Genomic DNA, 14,927 nt, shown 5'->3' on the forward strand with positions numbered 1-14,927 from the left:
TCAGTTCAGTAGCTCAGTTGTGTCTGACTCTTTGCGACCCCATGAATCACAGCACACCAGGCCTCCCTGTCCATCACCAACTCCAGGAGTTCACTCAAACTCAAGTCCATTGAGTCGGTGATGCCATCCAGCCATCTCATTCTCTGTTGTCCCCATCTCCTCCTGCCCCCAATCCCTCCCAGCATCAGAGTCTTTTCCAGTGAGTCAACTCGTCACATGAGGTGGCCAAAGTATTGGAGTTTCAGCTTAGCATCAGTCCTTCCAATGAACACCCAGGATTGAGATCCTTTAGAATGTACTGGTTGGATCTCCTTGCAGTCAAATGGACTCTCAAGAGTCAGTCAATGAAGCAGAAATAGATGTTTTTCTGGAACTCTCTTGCTTTCTCCATGATCCAGTGGATGTTGGCAATTTGATCTCTGGTTCCTCTGTCTTTTCTAAAACCTGCTTGAACATCTGGAAGTTCACAGTTCACATATTGCTGAAGCCTGACTTGGAGAATTTTGAGCATGACTTTACTAGCGTGTGAGATGAGTGAAATTGTGCGGTAGTTTGAGCATTCTTTGGCATTGCCTTTCTTTGGGATTGGAATGAAAACTGACCTTTTCTAGTCCTGTGGCCACTGTTGACTTTTCCAAATTTGCTGGCATATTGAGTGCAACACTTTCACAGCATCATCTTTCAGGATTTCAAATAGCTCAACTGGAATTCCATCACCTCCACTAGCTTTGTTCGTAGTGATACTCTCTAAGGGCCACTTGACTTCACATTCCAAGATGTCTGGTTCCAGGTGAGTTATCATGCCATCATGATTATCTTGGTCATGAAGATCTTTTTTGTACTGTTCTTTGTATTCTTGCCACCTCTTCTTAATATCTTCTGCTTCTGTTAGGTCCATACCACTTCTGTCCTTTATTTGAGCCCACTTTTGCATGAAATGTTCCCTTGGTATCTCTACTTTTCTTGAAGAGATCTCTTGTTTTTCCTATTCTGTTGTTTTCCTCTATTTCTTTGCATTGATCGCTGAGGAAGTCTTTCTTATCTCTCCTTGCTATTCTTTGGAACTCTGCATTCAAATTCTTATATCTTTCCTTTTCTCCTTTGCTTTTCGCTTCTCTTCTTTTCACAGCTATTTGTAAGGCCTCCTCAGACAGCCATTTTGCTTTTTTGCATTTCTTTTCCATGGGGATGGTCTTGGTCCCTGGCCCCTGTACAATGTCAAGAACCTCCATCCAGAGTTCATCAGGCACTCTATCAGATCTAGTCCCTTAAATCTGTTTCTCACTTCCACTGTATAATCATAAGGGATTTGATTTAGGTCATATCTGAATGGTCTACTGGTTTTCCCTACTTTCTTCAATTTAAGTCTGAATTTGGCAATAAGGAGTCCATGATCTGAGCCACAGTCAGCTCCTGGTCTTGTTTTTGCTAACTGTATAGAGCTTCTCCATCTTTGGCTGCAAAGAATACAAACATTCTGATTTCGGTGTTGATCATCTGATGATGTCCATGTGTAGAGTCTTCTCTTGTGTTGTTGGAAAAGGGTGTTTGCTATGACCAGTGCATTATCTTGACAAAACTCTATTAGCCTTTGCCCTGCTTCATTTTGTGCTCCAAGGCCAAATTTTCCTGTTTCTCCAGGTGTTTCTTAACTTCCCACTTTTGCATTCCAGTCCCCTATAATGAAAAGGACATCTTTTTTGGGTGTTAGTTCTTAAAGGTCTTGTAGATCTTCATAGAACCATTCAACTTCGGCTTCCTCAGCATTACTGGTTGGGGCATAGGCTTGGATTACTGTAATAGTGAATGGTTTGCCTTGGAAAAGAATAGAAATCATTCTGTCATTTTTAAGATTGCATCCAAGTACTGCATTTCGGACTCTTTTGTTGACCATGATGGCTACTCCATTTCTTCTAAGGGATTCCTGCCCACATTAGTAGATATAACTGTCATCTGAGTTAAATTCACCCATTCCAGTCCATTTTAATTTACTGATTCCTAGAATGTCTACATTCACTCTTGCCATCTCCTGTTTGACCACTTCCAATTTGCTTTGATTCATGGACTTAACATTCCAGGTTCCTATGCAATATTGCTCTTTACAGCATTGGACCTTGCTTCTATCACCAGTCACATCCACAACCGGATATTTGTTTTGCTTTGGCTCCATCCCTTCATTCTTTCTGGAGATATTTCTCCACTGATCTCCAGCAGCATACTGGGCACCTACCGACCTGGGGAATTCCTCATTTAGTATCCTATCATTTTGCCTTTTGATACTGTTCATGGGGTTCTCAAGGCGAGTATACTGAAGTGGTTTGCCATTCCCTTCTCCAGTGGACTACATTCTGTCAGACCTCTCCACCATGACCTGCCTGTCTTGGGTGGCCCCACACGGCATGGCTTAGTTTTATCGAGTTAGCAGGGCTGTGGTCCATGTGATCAGATCAACTAGTTTTCTGTGATTATGATTTCAGTGTGTCTGCCCTCTGATGCCCCCTCGCAATACCTACCGTCTTATTTGGGTTTCTCTTACCTTGGTCGTGGAATATCTCTTCACAGCTGCTCCAGCAAAGCGCAGCTGCTGTACCTTACCTTGGATGTGGGGTAGCTCCTCTCCGCCACGCTTCTGTGCGTGGTCAGTGCCACCGGAGCTGGCGTTTCTCACGTCTGCGCTGCCGGAGCCCGCGTCTCTCACGATTTAAGGGCACCTTAAAAGCTTTCTTATATTAATAAATATGGTTCTGCCTAGTAAATATCAAGAAACTAACAGAACATTTAATTACCCCTTTAAAAGCCTAATAATGAAGCAAAAATGCTTAATGAACAAAAGGACACGTATCATTGGTGATTATAGAGAAATAAAAATAATAAAATATGTTAACACTATGGAATTATAACAGCTCCACTAATGGCTTTTATGTTCTTTGAAACCAATGCTCAGGTTTTGAATATAAGATGAATGTTAACATGCTTAAGTTGCAACTTGGACCTCCCTGTCACCCCAACCTCCCCATCCCACCCCTCTGTCATCACAGAGCACCAAACTGAACTATCTGTTCTATACAGCAGCTTCCCACTAGGTATTTATTTCTTTATTTATTTACATGGATAAATTCTGTAAATTAGCTTATGTAAAATCAATTTTTCAGTTTCTTGGACTCCCCCTGCAGCAATTATATGAGGATGAAATACAGCTTTATATTTTATAACTGCATGTTTCAAACTAAAAAACCAACTATGAGCCCTGTGACCTTTGCTAAGTTGCTTAACATACTTTTAACTTTGTTTCTGCATCAAAGAAAATGGGTAAGATACTATAATATATCTATAAAATATATTTGGCAATTAGTTTAAAAAAACTAAGATCATGGCATCTGGCCCCATTACTGAATGACAGATAGAAGGGGAAAAGGTGGAAGTAGTGACAGATTTCCTCTTCTTGGGCTCCAAAATCACTGTGGACAGTGACTGCAGCTATGAAATCAGAAGACGGTTGCTTCTTGGCAGGAAAGCGATGACAAACCTAGACAGTGTGTTGAAAAGCAGAGACAGTATTCTGCCAACAAAGGTCCATGTAGTCAAGGCTGTGGTCTTCCCAGTGATCACATACAGTTGTGAGAGCTGGGCCATATAAAGAAGGTAGATCACCAAAGAATTGATGTCTTCAAACTGCGGTGCTGGAGAAGACTCCTGAAAGTCCTTTGGAAAGCAAGGACATCAAACGAGTCAATCTTAAGGGAGATCAACCCTGAATATTCTCTGGAAGGACTGATGCTAAAGCTCCAGTATTTTGGTCTGATGTGAGCAGATGACTCATTGGAAAAGTCCATGATGCTGGAAAAGATCGAATGCAGAAGGAGCAGAGGGCGTCAGAGAATGAGGTGGCTAGACAGCATCACCAATACAATGAACATGAACTTGGGCAAACTCCAAGAGATGGAAAGGGACAGGGAGGCCTGGTGTGCTCCAGTCCATGGGGTTGCAAAGAGTTGGACGTGACTGGAAGACTGAACAAAAACAGCAACAAAAATTGTTTGAATGGAAGTCTTTAAAGTCAATCTCAAGTTAGAAAATGAAACAAAAAAATAATTTTAACTTGGACATATTTTCATTGATATTGATGAGACTGTTTTTGTTAAAATGCTGGTCATCTTGACTTTGAGGAAAGAGCTTCCTTAAAAACAACAACAACAACAAAAAGTGAAAACCAAAAAATAAGATGATACAGTTGTTAGCACTGAAATAACTAAAGATGCCTAAATAGCTAGAATCATTCTTTTGAACACATATATTTTATACATTCTTCCCTATGTTTAATTCATTGGTAAGTATCACATTCACCTGTCAACAGCTGGACTTGATTTACAGAGGTGAAACCAATTCATTTTTTGTTGACAACAAGTATTTATGTAACACTCAGAGAGTTTAACACAGGAGAAATCATTTAACTTCTTTTTGTTTCAGCTACCTATCTGTAAAGCAGGACAAATGGTGGTCATTCTCCACCTAATATAAGAACTGTCATTAAGATAAGTTATACAAAATCTATGATAAATGTGACACTTTTTGAGGGGAAAATGGATTTACCAGTTTATTTTTTTGTTTTTTTTTCCCACTTTTTTCTCATTCCTCTTTCCCTGCTGTTTTTTATTATTAAAATGATTGATGGATAGACAATAAGATTCTGTTGTATAGCACAGGGAACTATAGTCAATATCCTGTGATAAACTATGATAGAAAAGAATATGAAAAAGTATATATATATAATGTATATGTATAACTGAGTCACTGCTATACAGCAGAGATTAGGACAGCAATGGAAATCAAATATATGTCAGTAAAATTTTAAAATAAGAACTTTAGTTTTCTTGTTCACTATTTAGCTTTGGGTTTTTTTTTGGCATATTTATAACGGTTTTACTATGGTTTGTAATATGCATCACTAACATAAGTATAGTCCTTCTATTAGAATTAATAATGTTACAACTTGAAGCAAAATATAGAAACCTTGCACTTTAATATGAACTGATCTCCCATCTCTGTCCTTTATGTTGTACTTGTTATACATAATGGGGCTCCCCTGGTGGCTCAGTCATAAAAAGTCTGCCTGACAAAGCCAGAGACGCCATTTTGATCCCTGGGTTGGGAAGATCTGGAGAAGAAAATGGCAACCTACTCCAGGATTCTTGCCTGGAGAATCCCATGGACAGAGGAGACTGGCGGGCTGCAGTCCATGGGGTCACAAAGAGTCAGACACAACTGAGCAACTAAGTACACACACATACATAATGTATCCCCAAACATTGTAATTCTCACAATAATTTTAAAGTTTTATAAAATTTGAAAAGACAAAAATAGTTTCTTAAATCTGTCCAGATATTTGCCATTTCCAATGTTCTTCATTCTTTTCTGAGGATCTAAATTTCCATCAACCGTCAAGGTCTACTTACCATTTTGCTTACTTGCTTTCTTTCCTTTCCTCTGCTGACAAAGTATTTGCTTGAATATAGTACTGAAATTTAAACAATAAATAATGAAGACTTTGACATTAAAGTGGCAAGGTCTACTTACCATTTTGCTTACTTGCTTTCTTTCCTTTCCTCTGCTGACAAAGTATTGCACAATTTCATATGCTTATTGAAGCTGTAGATGTTGATAAGTCTTTGACAATTTGACAGGCTAACATGGAGAAAATAAGTTAAATGACAAGGTTTCAGCCATTAGTTTATGATGACATGCCTTCTTCCATCTTCAAATATTTTATACAAATTATACATTTTCTACTATCATGGCTCTCTGTAAAGATTTGATACTCCTTATTTATAAGTAAGCTCTATATTTTCTTAAACTAATGAACATATACATGTGTAATTTGAATTTAGGGTTGATTACTGACTGAACTGAACTGAATTGAACTGAACTGCCCTTCTTTGCTTTCATTCAACTGACTTTTGCAAAAAAGGAAAATGTCAAATAAATGTGGATGAGAAGGACATAGTCCCCTTAAAGGATATTCCATAAACACATCAAGGCTAACTGTTGCTGTTGCTTAGTCACTGTCATGTCCAACTCCTTTGTGATTTTGTAAGCCCACCAGGATCCTCTATCCATGGGATTTTCCAGGCAAGAATACTGGAGTGGGTTGCCAGTTCCTACTCCAGGATCTTCCTCACCCAGGGATTGAACCAGTGTCTCCGGCATTGTAGGCAGATTCTTTACTGCTGAGCCACCTGGAAATGCCCAAAGCTAACTAGTCCTACAGAAAATCTAATGAAGGCTCATGCATCCAACTTCTACTTAGTTAGTAACTAGTTACCCTCATTACCTCAAGCAAAGCAAATGATCTCTTTAACATTCAATTTACTCATATAAACAATGAAAATAAAAATACCTTTCTCTCAGATTGGCCTTAATAAGACATACATGAGACAATGCATTATAAGATTAAAGTACTACATGGATTATTTATTTCATAAAGCAGGGAAATACAAATCTGGAAGGGGTTAGCCAGGAGAATGCCACATGAGGACACAAGTTTTTCTTCTAGGACTCCATTCACTACTTCAGAATTCAGGCAAAGGGACTCACATTCTCTTCAAGCAAGGGTACCTTACTAAACTTCCTCAAAAACACAATTTAACTAAAACAAAATTAACTACAGAAGAGACACTGCAACCTGCTTGAAGGGATATGGATGTAGTTTTGTATTCAAGACAGAACTCAGTAATGAACTTCCAAGCCTCCAATGAAAACTCAGGGATTAAATTCTTCTAGTCTATTAACTGTTTCCTTGAGAAACAAAATTAAAATTAATTTTTCTAAGACATGAGTTGGCTTTTAAGTATAGAGAAGCTTAGGAGAACTGTAGAAAATAATAGTAAATGTGGTTAACTAGGAGGGAAGAATTTAGATGTCTCCATTTAACATATAATTATAGCAGAAAATGTTAATCTCATTTTGATTGATAGGGCAGGGATGACTGTAAGAATATTTGTGAAAGTATAACCATAAAGGAATGCACTTGGAAGAATATTTAGAAGAATAAACATATCTTCTAAATATACATTCATTCAGTGCACACACATAATATGAGCCCTGAGTTCATGTTTGTGAAAATGTAGCCATAAGGGAAGTTAATATTTCAAAGAAAAAGTGTTTATAATGGAGCAATATATGAATTAATATATTAATAGTATGTAGTGTAAATTGTCTTCATATGTATTAATATACTTAATATGGATCCAAGGCTCATTTTTGTATCAAATTACAAAATTTGCACAGGATCCTTAAGTATATGCAATTATGAGGTGCTGGGGTAAAAAACCTTACAGCTTGTACCATACTGTTGGTTATTAAAAAACAAAACAATATGCAAACTTGGAAATAAATATAATACTGTAAAAATAAATATAATACTGTAAAATTATTATGCCTATAATCTAATATATAATTCTTCCACAGCTAAATATATAAAAATTCTACAGTAGTTATCTAAACTCATAAAACTAGTGAACCACATATAAATGTTGTGCATATACAAATGCATGTGTATATAGAAGTTACAACAAAATCTGTTGACCTCTAAAAAGGAGCAGCATTAAAAATTATTCTCTTATGAAACCTTTAATTCATTCAACTCACTTTTCTTTACCTAATCTATAAGGCAGGCTAGAAAAAAACGTGCTTCCTCAAATCTCTTGATACTAATAATTTACCCATTTCTTTTATTCACCAAAAGATAAAAGTACAGAAATTATGGTTCTGAAGGCTGAATCTTTCAGATTTTTCTATTTCTATAATTTCTCATGTAAAGGTCCAGATAGTCAAAGCTATAGTTTTTCCAGTAGTCATGTACAGATGTGAGAGTTGGGCCATAAAGCAGGCTGAACGCCAAAGAACAGATGCTTTTGAACTGTGCTGATGGCAAAGATTTCTGAGAGCTCCTTGGACAGCAAGGAAATCAAACCAGTCAATCCTAAAGGAAATCAACCCTGAATATTCATTGCAAGGACTGATGTTGAAGCTGAAGCGCCAATCCTTTGGCCACCTGATACAAAGAGTCTACTCACTGGAAAAGACCCTGATGCTGGGAATGATTGAGGGCAGGAGGAGAAGGGAAGAGAAAGAATGAGATGGTTGGATGACATCACTGACTCAATGGACATGAGTTTGAGCAAGGTCCGCAAGATGGTAAAGAACAGGGAATCCTAGCCTAATACAGTCCATGGGGTTGCAAAAAGTCGGACATGACTGAGCAACTGAGCAACAACATGAACATTTTTTACTTTGATTCTGTTTCTTCTGGTGGGACATTTCCTTATTAGCCCCAAAATTAAAATCCAGGAGCTCAGTAAGATGTGTTACTCATGAAGTTTCCATGTTTGCCCTGAAATCTAGAGCCATTCCACTGTGGCTAATCTCCTTAGCTTCTTTGCAGAGCCTCATGTTTGATCATCGCCCCTGCTCCCTTCCCCCACATTGGCCCAGCCTTTGTATGAGTTTCTAGATTTAGGGCTTTTCTTGGGTGATTCTTTTATTACACAGAGCAGGGGAAAGGTGCATGCTTCAATGTTGTATTTCTGGGTTCATGGGCAAACGACAAATCAAATTCTCTTTCTCTGAAGGGACAAAAAGTGTTTTCTGAGGAAAATGATCTATATAGGATTTACTGTATTAAAATTTTGTGGCCTAATATTCAGTTCAGTTCAGTTCAATCGCTCAGTCATGTCCAACTCTTTTAGACCCCATGGACTGACTGCATGCCAGGCCTCCCTTTCCAACACCAACTCCCGGAGTTTACTCAAACTCATGTCCATTGAGTTGGTGATGTCAGCCAACCATCTCATCCTCTGTCATCCCCTTCTCCTTCCTTCAGTCTTTCCCAGTATCAGGGTCTTTTCAAATGAATCAGTTCTTCACATCAGGTAGCCAAATTATTGGAGTTTCAGCTCCAGCATCAGTCCTTCCAATGAATATGCAGGACTGATTTCCTTTTGGATTGACTGGTTTGGATCTCCTTGAAGTCCAAAGAACTCTCAAGAGTCTTCTCCAACACCACATTTCAAAAGCATCAATTCTTAGTGCTCAGTTTTCTTTATAGTCCAACTCTCACATCCATACATGACTCCTGGGAAAACCATAGCTTTGACTAGACAGACATTTGTTGGCAAAGTAATGTCTCTGCTTTTTAATATGTTGTCTAGGTTGGTCATAGCTTTCTACCACGGAGCAAGCATCTTTTAATTTCATGCCTGCAGCCACCAGCTGCAGTGAATTTGGAGCCCCCCCAAATAAAGTCTGTCACTGTTTCCACTGTTTCCCTATTTGCCATGAAGTGATGGGATTAGATGCCACGATCTTTGTTTTCTGAATATTGAGTTTTAAGCCAACTTTTTCACTCTCCTCTTTCACTTTCATCAAGAGGCTCTTTAATTTTTCACTTTCTGCCATAAGGGTGATGTCATCTGCATATCTGAGGTTATTGATATTTCTCCCAGCAATCTTGATTCCAGCTTGTGCTTTATCCAGCCCAGCGTTGCTCATGACATACTCTGCATTTAAGTTAAATAAGCAGGGTAACAATATATAGCCTTGACGTACTCCTTTCCCTATTTGGAACCAGTCTGTGTTCCATATCCATTTCTAACCGTTGCTTCTTGACCTGCATACATATTTCTCAGGAGGCAGATCAGGTGGTCTAGTATTTCCATCTCTTCAAGAATTTCCCACAGTTTGTTGTGGTCCACACAAAGTCTTTAGCATAGTCAATAAAGCAGAATCAGATGTTTTTTCTGGAACGCTTTTGCTTTTCAATGATCCAACATGTGCTGGCAATTTGATCTCTGGCTCGTCTGCCTTTTCTAAATCCAGCTTGAACATCTGGAAGTTGAAGCATCAACACCACGTACTGTTGAAGCCTGGCTTGCACAATTTTGAGCATCACTTTGCTAGTGTGTGAGATGAGTGCAAATGTGCAGCAGTGCCTAATGTTACTTTGGCATTAAGCTGTTAGTAGATTGCCATCCATATCTGAACAAAGGTACAATGTAAAAAAAATGTTTTTTGTTGAATTTAGAAAAAAGAATATATATTTTGATAGCATTTACACAATACTAGTAGCATTTACCATGCTTTCAATATTTGATCAGTCAGTCAGTCAGTTCAGTCGCTCAGTCGTGTCCGACTCTCCGCGACCCCATGAATTACAGCACGCCAGGCCTCCCTGTCCATCACCAACTCCCGAAGTACACTCAAACTCATGTCCACAGAGTCGGTGATGCCATCCAGCCATCTCATTCTCCGTCGTCCCCTTCTCCTCCCGCCCCCAACCTTTCCCAGCATCAGAGTCTTTTCCAGTGAGTCAACTCGTCGCATGAGGTGGCCAAAGTATTGCAGTTTCAGTTTTAGCATCAGTCCCTCCAATGAACATCCAGGATTGATCTCCTTTAGAATGGACTGGTTGGATCTCCTTGCAGTCCAAGGGACTCTCAAGAGTCTTCTCCAGCACCACAGTTCAAAAGCATCAATTCTTCGGCGATCAGCTTTCTTCACAGTCCAACTCTCACATCCATACATGACCAGGGAAAAACCATAGCCTTGACTAGACGGACCTTGGTTGGCAAAGTAATGTCTCTGCTTTTTAATATACTATCAATGCTGGTCATAACTTTCCTTCCAAGGAGTAAGCGTCTTTTAATTTCATGGCTGCAATCAGCATCCGCAGTGATTTTGGAGTCCAAAAAAATAAAGTCAGACACTGTTTCCACTGTTTTTCCATTTCCCATGAAGTGATGGGACCAGATGCCATGATCTTTGTTACTCACTATGAAATCGTGAAACACATTCTTGACAAAGCACATTCCCTAAAAATGTATATATCAAAGTCATTTTCCCACAAGAAAAAACAAAAATAAGTAGAGGCAAGGTTAAGGTATTTCTGCCCCATGGAGAAGCTTTCATCCATACCACTGTGTCTTGTACTGTCTTCACAGAATGAAAGCTCTTGCCTGTTTAGATGGTAGAAAGGAAAAGAGTGAAAGACAGAAGGTGGAGGAGCTTGGAAGCACGTGGCATCATCACTCTTACAAGTTGTTTGGCCCTGGGTGTCATGACTGGGTAGATTTTTTAGCAGCCAGTAAATTATAAGAAGGTAACATTACAGTTAGAGAAGGAAATGGCAACCGACTCCAGTGTTCTTGCCTGGAGAATCCCAGGGACGGCGGAGCCTGGTGGGCTGCCATCTATGGGGTCGCACAGAGTCGGACACAACTGAAGCGACTTGGCAGCAGCAGCAGCAACATTACAGTTAATGTCATACAGATAAAAGTCTGCATCTCATACACACAATGCTGGAAGGCAGGTAACCGCCATCAGTAAGGAGAGAGGTCCTGATGAACTTGTACTCACTAATGACTAGTGTCACCATTGTCCCATTTGTGCTGTCTGTGTTGTGCATCAGCCTTGGTGCTCAGGCTAAATCACATTTTCTAGGCTGGCAGTGTCTTGCGATTCCTCCTCCATGAATTCCCTCAACTGATTAGGTCACCAATCTGGGGAATTCCTGTGGCCTTATGTACATCCACTAGGGGGAGCCCACAGCCGGGGTTATGAAATATTGGGGATGGGAAAAAATTTGTGGTGCTCTTTCCATCCACAGTTCCCTGTGGAAACAGGCTGAAATCAGAGCTGCTCAGTTGTTCCCCCTGCTCCATCCAGCTTTGCTCACTTCTTTACAGGTTTCTCCTGAGAGCGCTCCCTTCATCAACAATTCCTTGCACAAAAATCATTGATTGCTTGTTCTGTTTAGGCATTGTTCTGGATTCTTGGTAGGTAGTCATTGAACACTCATAGCAACTTTAGGTTGATAGAATGATTACCACAGTTTTATAAATTGGAGTCATAAATAACACAAGTGAAATCCAAAGTTAAAAAATTAGGTAGTTTGTTTGAAGTCACATAGCTTATAAGTAGTGAAGCTGGAATCCAGTAACTGTCAGTGCAATTCTAGAGAAGATTCTTATGACGCAAGTGTTACACTATACATGCAGATTCTTTGCTGGACTTTGGTCTAATAGTAACACAGTCTTGTCTTGTCTTATAATGGTCCTATCCAATATGTGGTCTGAAGCCAACGTGCTACTGCTCTGAGACATGGTGTCTTAGTTTGCTCAGGCTGCTGTACACCATAGATCAAGTGGTTATAACAACTAATGTGTATTTTGCCTAGTTCTTGAGGCTCAAAGTCCAAGATCAGGGTGCCGGCAGATTCAGTGTCTGGTGAGAACCTGCTTCCTGGCTTGTAGATGGCTGCGTTCTCTTTCCTCATGGGACAGAGAGAGGGAGTCTGCGGTCTCTGTTTATAAGGACACTAATCTCATCATGAGGGCTTACCCCCATGACCTAGCCATGTCTCCAAACACCATCACACTGCAGATTTGATTTCAGAATATGAATTTTGGTAGGGGTGCTAAGGGGTGACACAAGTATTCAGTCTACAGCATTCAGCAAGTGCAGAGATTTCAAGTAGGCTGTGAGAAGAATCTGTAGCCATTTGGTGTCATCTTGGCATTCTTGTGCATGATCAGTGACTTCATCCACTGAACAGGGCATGGACCAGTCCGTGTTCTTGAACTCAAGTAGCATGTCACGTATATAGGGACCTGCATAGTTTCATGCATTGTAGGGTCTATGTTAAAGTCTGGGAGGGATGAAAACAAAAAGAAACCAAAAACAGATGGAAAAAAAAACCTTAAAAGGAAATGTTCTCAATGCGTTTTCTTTCACTCAAATTTTCTGGTCACAGTTCCCATCATCTACCCCCAAATTGAAGCTCAACTAAAATCTGTTTAGAACATTATAGAGCAGACATAGACTTGACTAAGAGTAGGGAAATCAGCATTAGTCCTTTTCACAAGGGCAAGTTTATATAAAGGCAGCTAGGACAAAATATCACTCAATGTAAAATAGGCCCCAGTGAATGCCTGTATCTTGTAACATCCCAAAGTGAGCAGTGGAACCAGGGCGACAGTGCTTTGTGCTGCATTTCCTGTGTCTCCGGAATTTCCCTCAGGAAAAGGAGCTTACAGAGTGGGTATGCCAGTGTCACTGCCTATGGCAAGAACATATAAGGTTTGTTGTTATTTGTTGATGCTCAAGAAGGTAGATTGTGTCTGACTCTTAGCGACCCCATGGACTGTAGCACGCCAGGCTCCTCTGGCCCCTTGATCTCCTGGAGTTAGTTCAAATTCATGCCCTTTGAGTCGGTGATGCTATCTTAACCACCTCATCCTCTGCCACCCTCTTCTCCTTTTGCCTTCAATCATAACCTTGTTCTTTTTTTACATAAAACTATTTAGAGAAGTTAGAATATTGTCTAGAGAATTGTTCAGTGGTTTGTATTATGTTCTTGTTGTAATCCTGAAATATTCCTGCCCTCTTGTTTTAAGGTTTTTACTTACATTTATTTTTACTTATATTATCACAGCAACAGATGTTATTTAGCATGAGGGAGGAAGAGTGATTTATCTGGTCAAAATTGTACCTGCACTGTGGAGAGTTTAATGTATATTTAACTATTTAGTTTTTTTATAAATAAGTTTATAAATAACCTGAGGTTATTTTTTCCTAGATAATACTGCCACCTGATACTAAACAACAATAACACACACACACACACACACACACACTGGTGAGAGAAGCCAGGAAAGAGACAACCAAGTATCTTGAGGAAAAGTTCCCCAATGTAATACAAGGGTGCCAAGAGTTTAGATTGGGTGACATGTAGAAAAAATTATTCTGAACCTATGTTTGTGAAAACACAGAACTTAGTTGTATATATTTGGGTGTACATTAAGGTGCATGTTCAGGTAAATGGATATAATTTAAAAAATCAAAATTCTCTGGAAGAATTCAGTGTTTGAAGCAAAAAAAAAAATGTGGTAGAAGTTGACTGACAGCGTATTGTTTGGGAGCTTTTCAAGACTTAATTTCTACCCCCTTTTCACCCCAAATTTGGCAATATTACCTATTTCTTTAGAATTGAAATAGTAGATAGCTGGCCAGTGTGTGAATTATCTCCTTGGAAAAGGTCTTCACCTCCACTGGGAGTGGTCCACATCCTCCAGCTTCTAGGGAGAAGACCCCTCCCTGCCACTACCATCTGTTTCTTTATGCTTCTTGCCTGACTTCCAGGAATGACCTGCTACACTCTTGCGCTCTTTCCAAGTGAGGCAGGAAGTGTAGGTAAAATATAACACAACCTTCTCTGTGTGACTCCTCTCCGCATAGTGCTTTAGCAGGAGCAGAAGGCTGACTGGGACCCCTGCTCATGGGGAAGGGACTCTGATTGAAGTCACACTGCTGAGTCACTCGTCCCCTCCTCAAAACACCTGCCCCGCAGCTTCCCTCAGGCAAAATTCATCTTTAAGCTTCAGGCACTGAAGGGAAGAGAATATGATTTAGATTGAATTATGCGTGGAGATATTCTGGCCCCTGCAGCATTTTGAAAAGCTGAGAAATGACATTCACTGAATTAGTTCCCTTCATTGCAAGGACATAAATAGCCCTGAAAGAGAGAGGACAGAGCATATTCTTATAGAGATGAGGTTCAGGGAAGTTAAATGATTGCTTTGGACACTGGGGTCAGTGATTGGCAAAGGAGTCCATTTCTACAGAATCCTAGTCCTTTGCAATTGTTGTTTCCTTGCAAAAAGATAGTAATTATAGGTGACAGTAGGTTCTGGCTCTCTTTCTTAGGTATAATGTGATGTAACTGGTAGAGAAGGGATTATGTATTCCATGGCCTTTAGAATACATCAAGACTGTGAGGTACTTCAAGTAGCCCGTTCCTGAATTGGGGCTTCCCTGGTGGCTCAGATGGTAAAGAATCTGCCTGCAATGCGGGAGGTCTGAGTTCAGTCCCTGGG

Source organism: Moschus berezovskii, chromosome 3 (assembly GCF_049115385.1).
Source record: "Moschus berezovskii isolate FMDL1 chromosome 3, NW_MosBer_1.0, whole genome shotgun sequence".
NCBI lineage: Eukaryota > Metazoa > Chordata > Mammalia > Artiodactyla > Moschidae > Moschus > Moschus berezovskii.